Source organism: Triturus cristatus, chromosome 7, assembly GCF_964204655.1.
Source record: "Triturus cristatus chromosome 7, aTriCri1.1, whole genome shotgun sequence".
Taxonomy (NCBI): Eukaryota; Metazoa; Chordata; class Amphibia; order Caudata; family Salamandridae; genus Triturus; species Triturus cristatus.
In genome coordinates this window covers 24,075,149-24,088,223 of record NC_140590.1, presented here as the reverse complement: position 1 = coordinate 24,088,223, position 13,075 = coordinate 24,075,149, and the positions used below count along the sequence as shown (strand labels likewise).

Sequence of the window (13,075 nt, the reverse complement as noted above, 5' to 3'; positions counted from 1 at the left end):
TTGATTCCCGCACCTCCCTCTATGCGCTGGTTGCCCACACCTCCCTATATGCCCCCATTGCCCGCACCTCCCTCTATACCCTCATTGCCCGCACCTCGCTCAATGCCTTCATTGCCCACACCTCCCTCGATGCCCGCACCTCTCTCTATGCCCTTGATGCCCACACCTCCCATGATGCCTGCACCTCCCTCTACGCCCTCGTTGCCCGCACCTCCCTCTATACCCTCATTGCACGCACCTGCCTCTATGCCCTCATTGCCCGCACCTCCCTCTGTACCCTCATTGCTCGCACCTCCCTCTATCCCCTCGATGCCCGCACCTCCCTCTATACCCTCATTTCCAGCACCTCCCTCTATGCCCTCGTTGCCTGCACCTTCCTCTATGCCCGTGTTGCCCGCACCTCCCTCTATACCCTCATGGCCCGCACCTCCCTTTATGTCCTAGTTGCCCGCACCTCCCTCTATGCCCTTGATGCCCACACCTCCCATGATGCCTGCACCTCCCTCTATGCCCTCGTTGCCCGCACCTCCCTCTATACCCTCATTGCACGCACCTGCCTCTATGCTCTCATTGCCCGCACCTCCCTCTATGCCCTCATTGCCCGCACCTCCCTCTGTACCCTCATTGCTCGCACCTCCCTCTATCCCCTCGATGCCCGCACCTCCCTCTATACCCTCATTTCCAGCACCTCCCTCTATGCCCTCGTTGCCTGCACCTTCCTCTATGCCCGTGTTGCCCGCACCTCCCTCTATACCCTCATGGCCCGCACCTCCCTTTATGTCCTAGTTGCCCGCACCTCCCTCTATGCCCATGATGCCCACACCTCCCATGATGCCTGCACCTCCCTCTATGCCCTCGTTGCCCGCACCTCCCTCTATACCCTCATTGCACGCACCTGCCTCTATGCTCTCATTGCCCGCACCTCCCTCTATGCCCTCATTGCCCGCACCTCCCTCTGTACCCTCATTTCCAGCACCTCCCTCTATGCCCTCGTTGCCTGCACCTTCCTCTATGCCCGTGTTGCCCGCACCTCCCTCTATACACTCATGGCCCGCACCTCCCTTAATGTCCTAGTTGCCCGCACCTCCCTCTATGCCCTTGATGCCTGCACCTCCCTCGATGCCCATACCTCCCTCGATGCCCACACCTCCCTCGATGCCCTCGATGGCCGCACTCCCTCGATGCCTGCACCTCCCGCAGACCCAACGTGATCGGTTGCAGCGCTCTGGCCGTGAGCACTGCGGTAGAGATGGGAGGAGGGGTGGATTTGCACACTGTGGCAGGATGTGGCGACTCCATCTGCCAGAGTGTGCCTCCCTCGTCGCCAGGGTCCTGGGACAGGGGCAGGCTGACACTCAGGGACACAACGTATAAGGCTCCCTTGGGCCACAGCATCAAAGGGCACACAGAGACTCAGATCTCTGTTCAGGAGTGAACCACGAGCGGTTAGTCTCCTTGTATATATCACCTGGGCCGCGCCCTCAGTTGGGGCTCATGGAAGAGCCTGGGTGGCTCATACAGTGGTAGTTTGTTTATTGTTTCAATTAATTAAAATTGTTACAAAGAAAAGACTGGTTGAATTCAATCTGAAATAAACGTGAACATTTCATTTAACAGACTGTTTATCTAAAACATGATCATATCTTTAGGCCATTCTCATAATTACAGCAATAAAAAGGTGAATTAAAACTACAATTTATCTCTAGTCTTTGACTGAGTTGTTTTGTAATAGTTCTTTCACCTTGTGTGCAAATTTCGCTTGTCTAGCCAATTCTATTGGAATCTCCAGCTTAAACAGAAATTTCACGGCATCTGTACAGGACCGTATCCCATATTTTAAAAACAGGGGTTTTAGTCAAATGCGACATGCATAGTTCAACCGGTGGCATATGCAGATCATGTGGGTCATGGATTCCTCGTACTGGTGACACAATCTGCAAGTGGTGACAGCCTCTAGTGTTTTCCATCGGCTGTTGATGTCTTTTATCGGTAGTACCATCAGTCTCACTGACAACATTTTCCTTAGAATTGAATTGTTCAATCAATCAATCAATCAAGCATTTGTTAAGCGTGACTACTCACCCGCAAGGGTCTCAAGGGGCTGGGGGGGGGGTGGGGATAGCAGGCTCCAGTCCATCAAGGGGGGGTCTGTCGAAGAGCCAGGTTTTGAGGTTTCTTGCGAAGATGGGGAGCAATGTTGTCTGTCTGAGGTGGAGCGGCAGGACGTTCCAGGCTCGGGCCACAAGGAAGGAGAAGGAGCAGCCTCCAGATCTTGTCTTTCTGGTGTGGGGACCACAGCATAGGAGAGCTGGGCAGATCGTAGAGTCCTCTGGGGTGCATGGAATTTGACTGTTCAGGTATGCTAGTCCGGTGTCGTGGAGGGCCTTGTGGGCATGGGTGAGCATCTTGAAGGTGAGTCTAGCTTCGATGGGGAGCCAGTGGAGTGTGCGCAGGTGCTGGGAGATGTGGCAGTGTCTTGGCAGGTCATGAACCAGTCTTGCGGCGGTGTTCTGGATGTTCTGTAGCTTGCAGGCGAGGTTTTTGTTTATTCTTGCATAGAGTGCGTTGCCGTAGTCGAGTCTGCTGGTGACCAGGGCATGAGTGATAGTCTTTCTGTGTTCGAGGGGGATCAATATGAAGGTCTTATGTAGGAGACGGAGGGTGTGGAAGCAGGAGGACCAGACGGAGTTGATCTGGCAGTCCATTTTGAGCTCAGAGTCCAGGATGATTCCCAGGTTGCTTGCGTGGTCCGTAGGGATGTGCGAGCTTTCCGAGGGCGGGGGGCCAGCATGTGTCGTTCCATGCGTTGGGGTTTGGGCCCATGATGAGTACTTCTGTTTTGTTGGTATTTAGTTGTAGGCAGCTGTTTTTCAACCATTTGGCAACGGTTTCCATGCCTTCTCAAAAATTGTGCCTGGCGGTATTGGGTTTGTTGGATAGGAAGAGAATGAGTCTAGTGTCGTCTGCGTATAAAACAATGTTGAGTCCATAGGTTCTGACGATGGGGGCGAGCGGAACCATGTAGACATTGAAGAGTGGAGGGCTGAGGGAAGACCCCTAAGGAAATCCGCAGGTGGTAGGTGTAGGGTCAGAGAGGAAAGGGGGGAGTCTGACCAGCTGCGTTCTGCCGGAGAGGAAGGAGCAGATCCAGTTGAGGGCCTTGTCTTGGATCCCTGCGTCGTGGAGTCTGCATATTAGGGTGCGGTGAGAGACTGTGTCAAACGCCGCTGAGAGGTCGAGGAGGATGAGGGCTGCTGTTTCTCCTTTGTCCAGTAGGGTGCAGATGTCGTCTGTTGCAGCGAGGAGAGCGGTTTCCGTACTGTTTTTTTCTGAAGCCGGATTGGGAGGAGTCGAGGATGTTGTGCTCTTCGATGAATATGGGGAGTTGGTTGTTGATGGCTTTCTTGATGACTTTCGCTGGGAACGGAAGCAGGGAGATGGGTCTGTAGTTTCTGAGGTCGGTGGGGTCTGCCGAAGGTTTCTTCAGGCGGGTGTTGACCTCGGCGTGCTTCCAGTCGTCGGGGAACATTGCGGTTGCCAGGGGGCGGTTGATGGTGTGGCAGAGCATGGGTGCCATGGTGTCGGCGGCTCTGTTGAAAATGTGGTGGGGGCAGGGGTCCGTGGGGACCCCGGAGTGGATTAGCTTCATTGTCTTCAGTGCGTCTTCGGTGGTGAGGGCTGTCCAGTTGTTGATTGCTGGCTTCAGAGTGTCGGGGTGGTTGGTGAGGGTTCAGTGTGTTGGTTGTCTTTGTTGAAGTTGTCTTAGATGCTCTTGATTTTGTGGTGGAAAAAGGTGCTGAGTTTGTCACAGAGGTCTTGTGAGGGAGGGATGTCAGTGGACTCGCTGCTGGCTTGGGCGAACTCCTTGATGATGTCGAAGAGTTCTTCCGCTGTTGTGTGCGTGAGTGGAGATTCTGTATTCAATCGTTTTTTTCCCCATTTTTCTGATGAGTTGGTGGTGGGCGTTGGTGGCAGCTCTGAAGTTGTTGTAGGCTTCTGTGGATTTGGTCTTCCTCCAGGCCTTTTCGAGGCAGCAGCAAGTGTGTCAGGACTCTCGAAGTTCGGTGGTAAACCATCTGGCTTTCTTGGTGTGGGTGTTGTTGTTTTTCTTGAGGGGGGCTATGGTGTTGGTGCTGTCGGAGAGCCATCTGTGCAGGGTTTGGGCTGCATTGTTGGGGTCATCGTTTTCTGCAATGGTTGGGGTGGAGTTGCTGAGTGATGAGGTTAGCTGGTCGTCGGTGATTCTGGTCCAGTTTCTTCGTGGGAGCAGGTGCAGGTGTCTGTGGATGGTGGGTGTTCTGAGGGTGAAGTGGACGCATCGATGGTCAGTCCATGGGAGTTCGGTGGTGTGGCTGAAGGTGATGCAGTTACCTGTTGTGAAGTTGGGGTTGAGGGTGTATCCTGCTGAGTGAGTGGGTTCGGTCATCATCTGCCGGAGTCCAATGTTGTGGAGGTTGTCCAGGAGGGATGTGGTGCTGGGGTCCAGTTGGTTGTCGAGGTGGAAGTTGAGGTCTCCCAGTAGGGTGTAGTTGGTGGACGAGATGGCATGCGGGGAGATGATGTCCGTGATGGAGTTGGTGAAAAGTCCATGGAGTCCAGGGGGTCAGTAGATGAGGGTTCCTCGGCGAGTAGTGGTAGGGCTGGCCAGTATCTTGAAGTGAAGGTGTTCCATCAGGTCTGTGGGCTCGTCAGGGAGCGTGCTCAGGCGGAGGTTGTATTTGTGAACGATGGTGATTCCTCCTCCCAGTCGGGTGGGGCGGTCCTTCCTGGACATCTTGTATCCTTGGGGAATGGCGATGGCGATGTCTGGTCTCGAGGTGGTGTTGGTCCATGTTTCTGTGAAGAACTCTGCATCCGGGGTGGTGCTGTAGACGAGGTCCCAGATTTCAGTGGCGTGCTTGTGGAGGGATCGGACGTTGAGGAGGATGCATTGCAGGGTCTTCGGTTGGGTTGTGGTCTTGCGGGCGGGTTGCGCCGGGTCCATGGTCTTTATCAAACAACAATGTCTCAAGCATGGGTATCATTTAAAGAGTAAATAGAAGTAGCAAAGTCAATTGCAATGGATTCAATCCTAACCGGGAGAAACACAGGGAGACATATTCATGTAAAGGTTGCTTGTACTGGAATCAATTAAAACATGTTGGACATATTGAACATCATATGTACAAGCACATGGGAAGGTAGCACTGCGTTACATTAATTGATATGTAACCAACAGGATATTGTGCACAAGTGCTCGTGAAGTTTGTGATGGCGCAAGTGACATGTGACGTGGTGTATAGAGTGATGGTGATGGTCGCGACGAAGGACAAAGTAAAACAACAAGTAGTTGACATTTTCAAGACATCCAAGCAATAAATGATACAAAAATTGCAGAAGCAGATTGGGTAGGGTGTCCATAAAAAGGGGGTGCCAGAAGTTACGCTGTTGAAGTCCACGGCGTTTCGGCCTGCAGAAGTCTAGGCCATCATCAGGACAGGTTACATTTGAATTAAAAGCAGTGTGAGAAGTGAATTGGGGAGGGTTCAATCTGAGGACGGTGGAGACATCTTGTTAGTCTTATGGGGAAGCTAGATAGGGATTAATCCGGAAAGCAAGGCGGTCTTGGGTACAGAATGAAGGCTGTGGGTAGCCGAAATGAATCGGTGTGGTGTTAATCCAAGGGTTCTGGTTGCCGGCGTTAGTCCGGTGGGTCTGTGGTCTTGGCGGTGCTGCAGGTGTGCCCGCAGCAGTGACAGCTAAAGGGTCCGTGGGTGTCGGCTGGTGATGCTAGCTTGCAGTTGTTGTTGCTTCCTTGGTTAAGAGCGGCTGGGTCATAGCATTGGCGTTGAGGAGGTCCAGGGTTCATGGTGATGGTTGCGGTCGGGTCGCAGATGGGCGCAGACGGCGCAGACGGGCTTGCCTTTTGTGCGCCTTCGGAAAAGGCAAAAAGAGAGGAAAGAGTGAAAATGAGGCAGTGAAAGGTGCAAGAAAAGTGGGGGAAAGACACAGAAGTAGAGTGAGGGGGAAGATCAAATCAGTGAAAAATGAGTGAAAATGAAGGAAAGACACAGAGGGGGAGTAAAAGGGGGGGTTTGAAATCAGTAACAAACGAGTGAAAACGGAGGAAAAACACAGAGGGCGAGTGAAAGGGTGAGATTGAAATCAGTAAAAAAATGAGTGAAAATGGAGGAGTGACAGAGGGGGAGTGAAAGGGGGAGATTGAAATCAGTAAAAAATTAGAGGAAATGGAGGAAAGACCCAGAAGAAGAGTAAAAGGGGAAGATTAAAATCAGTGAAAAACAAGTGAAAACAGAGAGAAAGAGCCAAGCGAGGGAAAGGAGACAGAGGTCCACCTGACCACTAGAGATGAGGCACAGGTAAAACCTGCGGGTGGAGGAGGGCATCGAACACCAGCACTTGAGAGTGCAGGGGCTCGGGGGAAGGCCTCACTTGATGGTGGAGCTGCGAGGGCAGGAGAGCAATTTCACTGACAATGAGTCAGTGGTCTTGCTCGCCTGTCCCCGCAGCGGCCGCCATTACGTAGGGGTCGGGGAGGGCTGAACATCTGGGAGGCGGGGAGGGCAGCTAAATTGGGCCAGTTGCGTAGGTCGTGCTGGAGAGGAGGGGCCGCTGGGGCAGCAGCGGCAGGGAAAAATGGGCAGAAAAGGCAAAAAGAGAGGAAAGAGTGAAAATGAGGCAGTGAAAGGTGCAAGAAAAGTGGGGGAAAGACACAGAAGGAGAGTGAGAGGGGAAGATTAAATCAGTGAAAAATGAGTCAAAAAGTAGGAAAGACACAGAGGGGGAGTGAAAGGTGGAGATTGAAATCAGTAAAAAACGAGTGAAAATGGAAGAAAGACACAGAGGGGGAGTGAAAGGGGGTGATTGAAATCAGTAAAAAATCGAGAGAAAATGGAGGAGAGACACAGAGGGGGAGTGAAAGGGGGAGATTGAAATCAGTAAAAAACGAGAGAAAACGGAAGAAAGGCACAGAAGGAGAGTGAAAGGGGGAGATTGAGATCAGTGAAAAACAAGTGAAAGCGGAGAGAAAGAGTGGAGTGAAAGAGAGGAGACAGAGGTCCACTGGACCACCAGGGATGAGGCGCAGGTAAAATCTGCGGGTGGAGGAGGGCCTCGAACACCAGCACTTAAGATTGCAGGGGCTTGGGGGAAGGCCTCACTTGATGGTGGAGCTGCGAGGGGGGATAGCAATTTCACGGACAATGAGTCAGTGGTCTTGTTCAGGGCAGAGTCAAGGTATGGCTGAGTTTATCGTGGAAGGAACTGGCTAGTAGCCTGATGTTACTGCTAGAGGACTCTAGTTCCTTCATATCTTCTTCCTTGGATAGAAGTCTAACTTGTTTCTTAAAAATGTTTTTTAAGATTCCAGATTGGTAAATAAAATCCTGCCAATTGGTCAAGTCAAGGTGAAATTCAGTGCAAGCAGTTAAAAGGCCGTTGGCCCACGAGTTGTTACTTTTCGCGAAAATGTCCTTCAAGATTGTGGGAAGGAGGCCTGATATATGCTGTCCACTAGTTCTAGTGGGAACCTTGTATCAGTCCAAAACAACCCTTTGTGGTGATAGGTTAAAGACAACCCTTATTGAAAGCTATCCTAGTGGTAGCTATGGAGAGCAGCCTTCAGGCTAAGTCTTGAAGGAATGTAAAGCAGATTGTTTTACCAGTCTATAATCTCTTGAATGATCAAATGAAAAGACAACCACACCAGGTATATATTTAAAATATATGTATTTAGGTTAACACACACCCCTCTAGTCTCTTTATGAGACTGGAGTTCGAAGTACTTAGTTTACAAGATAGCAATCATCACTAATAGCACAAATACACGTTTGGGCCATAGGGGCATACCAAACCATATACCAAAAAAGTGGTATAAGAACCACGACTGGGATAGACACTAGGCCTAAAGCCTCTAGAATCGCTGGGACCCCAAGGAACCACCCAAGGTAGTGACACAGGGGACCCACGGGGACTGTATGCAGTGTGTAAACACAACAGCGGGTTCCCATTATCTTCTATGAGCAATGTTGCCGTTGGAAATGTAAAGATTAGGGACACTTCTAAATGAGTCAGGACCAAACCCTTTTGGGCTTAAGAAGTTCTAGGGCTAGCACCCACGTGAGCAGCGGAGTACTCGAGTTACCTCACCCAGGGAAGCCAGGTGCATAGGTGTCTTTTGGTGTTGGGTCGCGTCGTCGATTGCAATGAAAGCCTGCAAAGAACTGCTGCTGCCGTGAAGAGGAGAAGTGTCCGAAGAGATCCAAGCCTGGATCTAGGATGGAAGGAACCTAAAGCAGAGGGGACAGAGTCTGGGTCACTAGCCAGTGACCAAGGGCAGGATGGACCAATGCCCACAGATGTCGGGTGCTTCAGGTGAGTTGATGGGTGTCTTGACTCTTCAGCCACGAGGTCCAGGAGGCATCAACGAAGCCCACAAGCCGGATTCGAGCTGTCGCACGAAGTCTGTTGAATGCTGCTGTGTCGGTGACCAGATTGGACCCAACAAGCCTTAGCAATGGCAAGTCACTTGAATTCAGAGAAAGGACTGCGGTGCAGACCAGCAAGGTCTGAGGCACTCACCCAGCGAGGGTAAGTCAGGGCACGTCTGGAGCAACCAGGAACACCCAATCAGAAAAGGAGTTGCCTTTGTGGGGACCTGCTAGCAAACGGGCTAGTGATCGCGAAGGAGCCTCGAGCGGTCACGCTTGAAGCTGGCCCACGGGTCACTCGTGGAGTGGAGGCCAACAATCTTCAGTGCAGGAGGTGCTCAAGGCTGGGGCTACCAGGAGCCCAAAGCACAACTTCGAGGAGGTCCAGGAACATAGTGTTGCTGCAAAAGATCACGTGTCCAAGGGTCACAGTTCCACGTCACCCATGATAGCCACGGCCCGGGACTCAGCTTTGCTGTGAACTCAGGGTAGCCTCGGGGAAGTCTGGAAATCTACCTCTGGTGATGCAAAGACTTCAGGGTCCGGCAGGAGCATCAGCGATGCAGACCGGTCAGTTGCTTCTTTGGTGCCTGCTAAGCAGGGGAGTCACTCCTTGACCCCAAGGGAGATTTCTTCAGTCTTCTAGTCAGGATAGAATGTCAAAGGTCCAGGATATATGTAGCAGAGTTTCGTCAAGGGTAATCTAAAGTCCTAGGGACTGGATTCCTATACTTATAGTAAGTTTTGGGGATGGACTAACTCTAAGGCCCCACCTATGGGTGAGCCAGGAAAGAGGGGTGGTTACACCCATTTCCTTTGTCCAGTTTCGCGCCAGAGCAGGGGCAGGTAGCCCTTGCAACCGGTTTGAACTGGGCTATGCAGAGGGACGCAAACTTGCCCCCAGTGCAGGACTTCAAAGCACCAGAGCATGCTCCCGCCCAGACCCAATACACATCAGCCTGGGGAGGTGGTCACACCTCCCTTCGACAGGAAACCTATTGTCCAGGCCTCCCCTGCCGTAGTTTCAGTCAGCAGCAGGAGGCCAGACCCGTGTCTGTGGCAGAGGCATCCATTTTATGATGCCAGGGCTCAGGAAAGTCCTACCGGGTTTAGCCAGTGTGAACATGTCTCTCCCTCTAGAAAGGGTGGAATGCTACTCCCGCCGCCAGAACTGGCGGGGGAGGGGGGGGGTAGTATTCCAAAGCATTTGACTCCAAACACGACATGTTTTGATGCAGCCATCCCAAAGTTAGCATTTACCGCGAGGTTATAATGCATTTAGGAGTATATGGTATCGCTGTATCACAGAACAGCCATAAGGAAGTATTTCTGAAAGCTGCAGAGGAGCTCAGCTCATGCTTGGGCACCCTCTCACATAAAACCAAGCACTCTGCCTTCAGGATTGTCAAGGCCTGCCATAGGAGTGGCTTATAGGTTTATATGTGTCTGTATAGGGTAGTGATATAGGTAGCCTATACCACAGTAAGGGGTGAAAGCACACCCTTACCAAGGGCTGAAGTAGCAGACCTGTGGTGCCATTTTGGAGTGCTTCCCAGGGGTGGCATAATATATGCTGCAGCCCCTGGTAGGCCTCTGAGGTACCTATGCCCTAGGTACATAGTATACCACATACTAAGGGCTTATAAGGCACTCCAGTATGCAATTAGATATGTACCTAATGTACATGGAAACCATTTTAGAGAGGAAGCAGCTAGGCTGTGGTCCTGATTAGCAGGGCCACAGCCAGACTAAGGTCGAAAAACAGTGAAACACCAGCAAAAAGTGGGGTTACCCATATGAAGCAGATCCTACTCTCCTACACAACTCCCCCAAACGCAGGAACATTAAACTAACCTTGACCAGTTGAGTCTTCATGTTCTAAGTGGAAATACCTAGAGAGTCCATCTGCATTGGCATGGTTACTCGCAGGTCTATGTTCCACTGTAAAGTCCATCCCCTGTAGGGAAATGGACCACCTAAGCAGTTTGGGGTTTTCGCCCTTCATTTGTTTTAGCCATAAGAGGGGCTTATGGTCTGTCTGAACAAGGAAGTGAGTACCAAACAAGTATGGCCTCAACTTCTTCAGAGCCCAAACCACAGCAAAGGCCTCCCTCTCAATGGCTGACCAACGTTTCTCTCTAGGGGTCAGCCTTCTGCTTATGAAAGCTACTGGCTGATCCTGACCTTCATCATTCAATTGTGACAGTACATCCCCTACCCCCAATTCAGATGCATCAGTTTGAACAATGAGCTTTTTGGAGTTGTCAGGACTCTGCAGAATGGGAGCAGTACACATGCCCTGCTTCAGGTCATCAAATGCCTTTTGACAGATAGCTGTCCACTGAACCTTTTTGGGCATTTTCTTAGAAGTTAAGTCATTCAAGGGTGTCACTATTGATCCATACCCTTTGACAAATCTCCTATAGTACCCAGTCAGGCCTAAGAAGGCTCTCACCTGAGTCTGTGTAGTTGGAGCAGTCCATTCCATTATGGTTTGGATTTTGCTCTGTAATGGTTGAACCTGGCCCCCACCTACAAGGTGGCCCAGGTACACAACCTGACTCTGCCCTATCTAGCACTTAGTAGCCTTGATAGTTAGGCCTGCTTTTTGCAGGGCCTCCAAAACATTCCTTAGGTGGACCAGGTGATCCTCCCAGGTGGAGCTAAAGACAGCAATATCACCTAGATATGCTGCACTAAATGCTTCCAGGCCTGTGGGAACTGTATTCACCAACCTTTGGAAAGTGGCAGGTGCATTCTTCAAACCAAAGGGCATTACCACAAATTGATAGTGCCCACTAGGGGTAGAAAATGTTGCCTTTGGCTTTAAATCATCAGCTAGTCTGATCTGCCAGTAGCCAGCTGTCAAGTCAAATGTTCTAAGGTACTTGGCTGAGGCCAAAGTATCTATAAGCTCATCTGCCCTTGGTATTGGATGAGCATCAGTCCTAGTGACTGCATTGAGACCCCTGTAGTCTACACAAAACCTCATCTCTCTTTTTCCACCACTGGTGTGAGGTTTTGGCACAAAGACCACTGGACTATCCCAAGGGCTATCTGAGGGTTCAATAACACCTAAATCTAACATCAGCTAGATACAGTCCTTGACATGGTCAGGTTTCCTATAAATCTTATTTTTAATAGGCAGACTGTCCCCAGTGTCCACTTCATGAGTGCACCAGGTAGTCTGACTTGGAGTCAGTGAGAACATGTGTCTGTACTGATTGAGAATCTGTGTGCAATCAGTTTGCTGCTGGGCAGTGAGGCTGCCTGCCAAGGCTACACCATCTACTGACCCATCATCAGGGTTCTGTGAGAGGAGGTCAGGGAATGGGTCACTCTCTTCCTCCTGTCCCTCAACAGTTGCCATGAACAAGCCCATGTCAGCCCTGTCCACATATGGCTTTAGCCTGTTGACATGGAGAACCTTATGGGGACTCCTAGGGGTTCCAAGGTCTACCAAGTAGGTAACCTCCCCTTTCTATTCAACAATAGTGTGGGGTTCACTCTATTTGTCCTGGAGAGCTGCTGGGACCACAGGCTCCAACACACACACTTTCTGTCCTGGCTGATAAACAGTCAGTACAGCATTTTGGTCATGCCAGGCTTTTTGCAGTGCCTGGCTAGATGTTTGTTTGCCTTTTTCATGTACTCAGCCATCTGGGAGCGGAGACCAAGTACATAGTTCACTATGTCTTGCTTTGGGGGCTTGAGAGATAACTCCCATGCTTCCTTCACCAAACACAATGGACCCCTGACAGAGTGACCAAACAGAAGTTCAAATGGGCTGTAGCCAACCCCCTTCTGAGGCACCTCCCTGTATACAAATAAAAGGCAGGGCAAGAGCAGGTCCCATTTTCACCTAAGCTTCTCTGGAAGTCCTTTGATCATGCCCTTTAAGGTTTTGTTGAATCTCTTAACCAAACCATTGCATTGTGGGTGATAGGGTGTGGTGAACTTGTAGTTCACTCCACACTCCTTCCACATAGCAGTCAAGTAACTAGACATGAAGTTTGCATCCCTGTCAGATACTACCTCCTTACGAAAACCTACTCTTGAGAACACACTCAAGACAGCTCTTGCCACCACGGGTGCTGTCGTGGTCCTTAGGGGAATTGCTTCTGGATACCTGGTGGCATGATCCACTACCACCAGTATAAATCAGTGCCCAGATGTTGTTTGGGGATCCATGGCACCAACAATGTCAATCCCTACCCTTTCAAAGGGCACCCCCACCACAGGTAGTGGTATCAGGGGGGCCTTTGTAGTGCCACCTGCTTTGCCACTGGCTTGGCAGGTTACACAGGAGCGACCAATCTCCTTTGTGTCTTCAGACATGTGAGGCCAGTGAAAGTGAGGAACACTTCTGTCCCAAGTCTTGTTCTGGCCTAAGTGTCCTGCGAGGGAAATATAATGGGCTAGTGACAATAGGAAACCTCTAAACTTCAGAGGTATAACCAACCTCCTGGATGCACCAGGCTTGGGGTCTCTACTCTCTGAGTAAAGGAGTCCCTCATCCCAATAACCTTTATGGGTGCCACTAGCATTCCCAGCAGCCTCATCTGCAGCTTGCTGTCTGAGGGTTTCAAGAGAGGGGCAAGTTTTCTGCTTCTGGCTCAGATCCGACCTGGAAGGGCCCCCTGTCC

The 13,075-nt window shown here is 51.0% G+C and overlaps 1 protein-coding gene across 12 annotated transcripts in view; it reads right to left on the bottom strand.

The window, feature by feature from the left end:
* Positions 1 to 13,075, bottom strand: part of LOC146808718 (uncharacterized) — a 375,662-nt gene that overhangs the window by 41,589 nt on the left and 320,998 nt on the right. The gene's annotated exons all lie outside the window — the stretch shown is intronic.